The 6,127-nt window shown below is 33.5% G+C and overlaps 1 long non-coding RNA gene across 1 annotated transcript; it reads left to right on the top strand.

Moving 5' to 3' along the window:
• Positions 1 to 502: 502 nt before the first annotated feature.
• Positions 503 to 3,922, top strand: LOC108540746 (uncharacterized). The gene is made up of 3 exons (XR_001888754.1): positions 503 to 568; positions 3,653 to 3,783; positions 3,890 to 3,922. It is a non-coding gene; the product is annotated as an uncharacterized LOC108540746 (long non-coding RNA).
• Positions 3,923 to 6,127: the final 2,205 nt, after the last annotated feature.

Genomic DNA, 6,127 nt, shown 5'->3' with positions numbered 1-6,127 from the left:
ATATTTATTGTGATCTTTTAAGTCTCCAACCTGCATTGACTCCATCCTTCCCAAATAGTCCAGTTGTGACAGCTTCAGCAAGCAGAGCTGGGTTTGCAGGTAATATGGCATTATTACATGATTATGTCAGTAATAACTGAAGATAGGATTAGAATCTTTAATTTTTTCACTGCTAAACTACCAACTGTGTCTATTGCCTCTTCCTGAAGCAGTATTTGACCCAGCACTTTCATTCCTAGGAATTTATTCCACATATATATTCACAATTGTGAAATGATATATGATCAAGAATATTCATTGCAACATTATAATGGCAATGGCATAATTAATAAGAGGCTTGTTTTTCTATACTGAAATGGAACAATCTCCAAGTTATATTGTTAAATGACAAATGAGCAAGATGTGAAACAAAGTATAGTATACTATCATTTTGTTTTTTAAGGTAGTAAAAGAAAGAATAATATGTATGTAATGTCTTAAAGATTATTCCTGGAAGGATATATAAGAAATGAGTTAAAATGGGCTGCTTCCGTAAAGAGTGTGGTGGTTCATGGAAAGAGATGGATGGGTGAGTCTCCACCGTATACCATTTTCTAACTTTTGAAATTACACCATGAAAATAATGACCTATTATTAATATATAAAGTTTACAAAGAAACAAAAATATACATACATTCAGTGTGATACTTTGTGATGCTTAAGGTGGAAATCCTTTGTAATTTCTTACATTTAGTTTGCCTCATACTTAAGTGGTGTTCTGGAGCCAGCTCCTACTAGCTTAGAGGAGCCAGAAATTTCCAGGAATTTTTCTAGCTGGTTGATGTCACATTGGCAACTTGAAATTCGTCACGATGGGAGTATTTACACTACATAAATGGACAAACACTACAAATTAAGCCTTTTTTGTTTGTTTGTTTTGTTTTTTTGTTTTTTTGTTGTTGGAGTCTCTTGCTCTGTCACCAGGCTGGAGTGCAGTGCAACCTCCGCCTCCCAGCTTCGAGCAATTCTCCTGCCTCAGCCTCTGGAGTAGCTGGGACTACAGGCACATGCCACCACTCCCAGCTAATTTTTGTATTTTTAGTGGAGAAGGTGTTTCACCATGTTGGCCAGGATGGTCTCGATCTCTTGACCTTGTGATCTGCCTGCCTTGGCCTTCCAAAGTGCTGGGATTACAGGTGTGAGCCACTAAGCCCAGCCTTTTTCTTGAGAGCTGTTTGTTATACATTTACTGGCACACAACTGCTCATAGGCAGCCATATTTTGGTTATCTCTACTCTAGACACAAATCCATGTAATAATGAGCAATATTATCATAGGGCTTATATAGCAATATTATCATAGGGTTTATATGCATTTGAATTAAATTTTGTTCATATTTTAACTTAAATATTTAGACTGTATCTATCTTAAATGTTTTATTTTCATATATATATATATTTTTTTCAATGGACAAATCTTCTGCATTTTTAATGGTGAGTTCAACCAAAGCTATGATGAACAAAAGTTCTTTGAGTAAAACAATGTGTACAGAAAAACTATACACTTGATTCATTTCCAAAAGAATAACTACTGTCACTTTTCTGAGTCCCTGTGCTTTGGGAATTATTAGTGCTTACAACAGATGTTACAAGACAGTTTAATACGGTGGTTAAGAGAATAAGCTATGGATTCAGTTCAATGTGCATGTATTCTAAAGGCCTATAGGCATGATTACCAACAGACCAATACTGACTACTGGTGATCTCCACAGTAGTGTCACCCTCATTGCTTCAACCAATTCTGTTGACAATCCTGTGACCAGTTGAAACCACTTTTTCTCTTAAACTACTGTAATTTTAAAATGCTGGCCATGGAGCCAGAGTGCTTGGATTCCAATTTCACTCTGCCATTCATAGATTGTGTTTTTGGGCAGATCATTTAGCCTCTCTGTACCTCAGCTTCCTTATCCTTTTAAGATTTCTGGCAAAATTAAATGAGTTGATATACGTAGAGTGATTAGAACAGTGCCTGGCCCATAGTAAGTGCTGTCATTGTTGTTTTCGTACTTCTATCCTTCTATCACTCTTACCAACTTATTCCACGGTAAACCAAAAGCTCTATCCTTGGCAGTTTAACTGAATGATTTTTCTCTATCTCTGGCATTGGTTGGAGATACTTCCCTTAGGGTTTTAATTACTATGTACATTCTGGAGAGAGAGAGAGAGAGACAGAGAGAGAGAAAGAGAGATTATATTTCTGTTTACATTTATGTCTACAGCTCCAAACTTATATATCCCCCTGTCTGCTGGACTTTTCTGCTTGCATGTTCTACAATCACCTCAAACTCAGTTTATACAAAACGAAATGGCTCACTTACCATCTCCCAAGCCTTGCTCCTTTGCTTTTGGCATGTGCTTAGTAAATGGCACTGTTATCCATTCAGGTGATCAGTTGGTACCAGGGAATTATTTTTGACACTTCCTTCTCCCCCACTTCCATATCCAACCCATTACCAAATCCTATTCATTCTACTGCTCAATGATCTGTCAGTTCTCTCCATTTCTATCTGTCCAAACTGCCTCAACCTTAGCTAAAACCACTGACATTTCTCTCCTGGATTACTATAATAGCTACATAACTGGCCCCCCTACATCCATTTGCCCTCCTATAACCCATTCTGAATATGGCAATCAGAGTGATATTTTAGAAAGTCAAATATAATCATGCTGTTCCCTTGATCAAAACCTTTAAGAGAATGTCAGTTATCCAAGGATAAAGCCTACAAGCTTCATTTTGTGTTGTTCTTGCTCAACTTTCTGGGATACTGGAGTTGTTTCACTTATTTACACATCCCCCAGGGTCTTTCTAATTCTCAGGCTGGAATCCTTTTCTCTCCTTCCCCTGGCCCTAATCCTCATGGCCTATATAATTTATATTTTATCCTTTAAGTCACAGATAAACTAACACAGAAGACTAATTCTTGACTCCCTAGATGAAGTTAAATTTCCTTGATACATTCATGTAATATTCTGTACTTCTTTTATAATATTCAACAAATTATAATTTTACTCAGAGCTTTTACTCATACTTCTCCTGCAGGATCACCATGGTTCACTTTCTCACATCCTTTAGGTCATTACTTAAAAGTACCCTTCTTGGTGAGCCATTCCTATTTAAAATTTAAATTACTGCATGCGCCAAGCTAAATACATGAAGCAAAAACTATTAGAAATACATGGAGAACTTGAGAAAAATACTGTTATAATGGGCAATTTCAAACCATCTCTTTCATTATTGGACATATCTCTCCCACTGACATGTCATGTCTCTTTCCTTGATGTTTTATCCTTAGCATTTATCAGTATATGTCATTTATCAGTATCTGACATATACTTCATCTTGGTTGTTTACTGTCTCCATTAGAATGTAAATCACATGAAGGCAGGGATTTTTATCTTTTTTCCTCACTGCTGTATATTTAGCACCTAGTACAGTGTCTGACACGTAACGAGGGCTTAATTAAAATTTATTCAATAAATAACTTAAAATCACTCCTCTTTTACCTAATAATTTGAGGTCCTGTTAGTTTGTAATGGGAGGGTACGCATATGTCATTACTGTATTGACATAAACTAGGTTTATGTTTTCATCTCATTTTGTCTCTTATTTTTAGATTATTTTGACTACATGATACATTACAACCATCATTACCTTTGCAAGCCCACGAACCTGTTGGAGCCAGACAGCAAGGTGGAATGATTATAGCAAACAACCTAAATGGCTCACCTGCTAGCCTTGTAGGAAGTAAACATCTAGTTTTAAATTAATATTTTAAATATATTTTAAAATGCATTTTAAGAAAAGCATTTACACAAAATAATGTAAAACTTGTGTTTGTTTTATGAAACAGATTTTAACTTTGAAGAAATCCCAGTCAACAGGTAAGTTTTTATTATTTAAGAAAAGACAGAGAGGGAGGGCTGGGCAGGAAAGAAAAAAAAAGGACAACCAATAAATATATGCCAGAGGAAAGGGCTTGTAAGAATAAGAACTAGAAAATAATTTTCAAATTAGATATCATAACTGCTTGTTATGAAACTCTATAATGTGGACATTTAAACTTAAATTATTAAAGTGGAAAATTTATTTATTATGCACTATCCTAACTTTTGTAGGTAAAGTTCTTGGTTAAAGTATACTGTATTACGATTCTCCACCTACCCATCTGATAATCCTTCTTGGCTTATCTGAAGGATCTTCTTTTCTAGGCATGTCTTAAATATTGGCATTCCTCATAGCTCTTTGTATTCTTGGTTCTTTTCTTTATGATAATAGACTCTATTAAATAAGTAATGCTTATTTTTATTTTACCAAGCAAAAAATAATGAATCAGCTAGTTGGAGCTCCTGAGTATCATAGGTTAACCAATGTCAACTTCAATGAGTTAACTTCTAAAATTTCAGCCAAAAAAATAACAGGGAAATGGAAACCAAAGGAAGGCAGAAGTGATAATATTAACAACAAATAATATAGAATGCAAGGTTAAAAGCCAGGTAAAGAGGGTAAGGATAAGGATTTTAGGCCTTATCTGACAAAAGGGCATGATCTGATATTAATCAGCTGGGGAAACAGCATGGCCTGTTTCTTCAGATTCTTCTCTGTGACCCTTTGCCTTCAGACATAAGGATGTTTCTTACCTGGATTTTTTGGCCTACCTAAAACTTCCTCCTTTAAGGATGAGGAGGGATATCATATAATGATAAAAGGCACTATTTATGAAGACATAACAATATTGCTGTAGCACTAAGCTAAATATAGAAAGCAAAAGTTATTAGAAATACATGGAGAACTTGAGAAAAATATAATGGCATTTTCAAATCACTTCTTTCATTATTAGACAGGTCTGGTAGATAAAACATAAGTAAAGACAACGGAATTCAAATAAAACGTAACGAATAAATAACAATAATAAACCAGAACACACACACACACACACACACACACACACACACACACACACACAGAACGTTCGTTTACTTTAAAGCAGTAATATACTTGGCCATAAAGAAAACTGTAACAAAATTTTGAAGAATTTTACAGTCTATATTTTCTCGTAATTCAATAAAATTAGAACTAATTAATAAAAATTTGACCATGAAAATTTTAACTATTTAGAAATTTAAAAATATAATTCTTTTGCCCAAGAAGAAATCAGAGGAAAATTATTAACTATCTAAGGCAATGAAGAAGAAAACTTCATACCAATGCTAATAGGGCACTGTGAGAGCTAAAACTTAAATAAAAATTTGTGGCTTTAAATATCATTATTGTTTAAAAAAGATAAATTTTAAGAAAATTTCATTTTTATCTTAAGAAAGTAGAAAATAAAATAATTAGGAAGATAAAATTTTTAAAGATAAAAACTTAAATTAATAACACTACCAACAAAAACAGATACAAAATTCCTTGTAAAGTCTAATAAAATAAGCTCCTCTGATTAAATAGAAAAGAGAATGCAAAAGTTTACAACATTGGGAATAAAAGAGCTGACAGCTAGAAGGGAGATTAAAGTAATTATGATTGTGCAACCATTTGGCAACAGCCTATTTGAAAATCTAGAGGAAATGGATGATTTCCAATCAAAATATAAATTACTATATACCATCCAAGAAGAAGCAGAAAGATGCATAGACCAATTACCACATAAGTCTTTGAAAATTAACAAAGAAAGGAAGCTGCTGACTGGTCTCATGTAGTCATTACATTTGGGAGAATCCTGCATAAAATATGAACAAATAAAATCCAAGAATATATTTTAAAAATTCACTACTTATACAGACTGCTTCTTTGATATTGGAGCATACTGTATGAAACCCTTCCTGGGATGATACATTTATAGTTTTATAATCTTAAGTATCTAGTAAAGATAGTATAAACTTGATTGACTAGTAAACCTGGGTATAAAAAATTGTATGCCTGTATTACATTTAATGCTGACAACTCTGAAAATATTCCAGTTTTTATTTTACCAATGACAATCTTTCTTTTAAAAATGTGTCTTGAACATTTATTTATTTTTAATTGACAAAATTTATATATTTATGTTGTACAATAGGTGTTTTAATATACATTGTGGAATGATTAAATG

The sequence above is a fragment of the Rhinopithecus bieti genome, unplaced genomic scaffold, assembly GCF_001698545.2.
Source record: "Rhinopithecus bieti isolate Rb0 unplaced genomic scaffold, ASM169854v2 scaffold_20096, whole genome shotgun sequence".
NCBI lineage: Eukaryota > Metazoa > Chordata > Mammalia > Primates > Cercopithecidae > Rhinopithecus > Rhinopithecus bieti.
The sequence above is the reverse complement of the archived record's forward strand: the minus strand, read 5'-3'. Positions and strand labels throughout refer to the sequence as shown.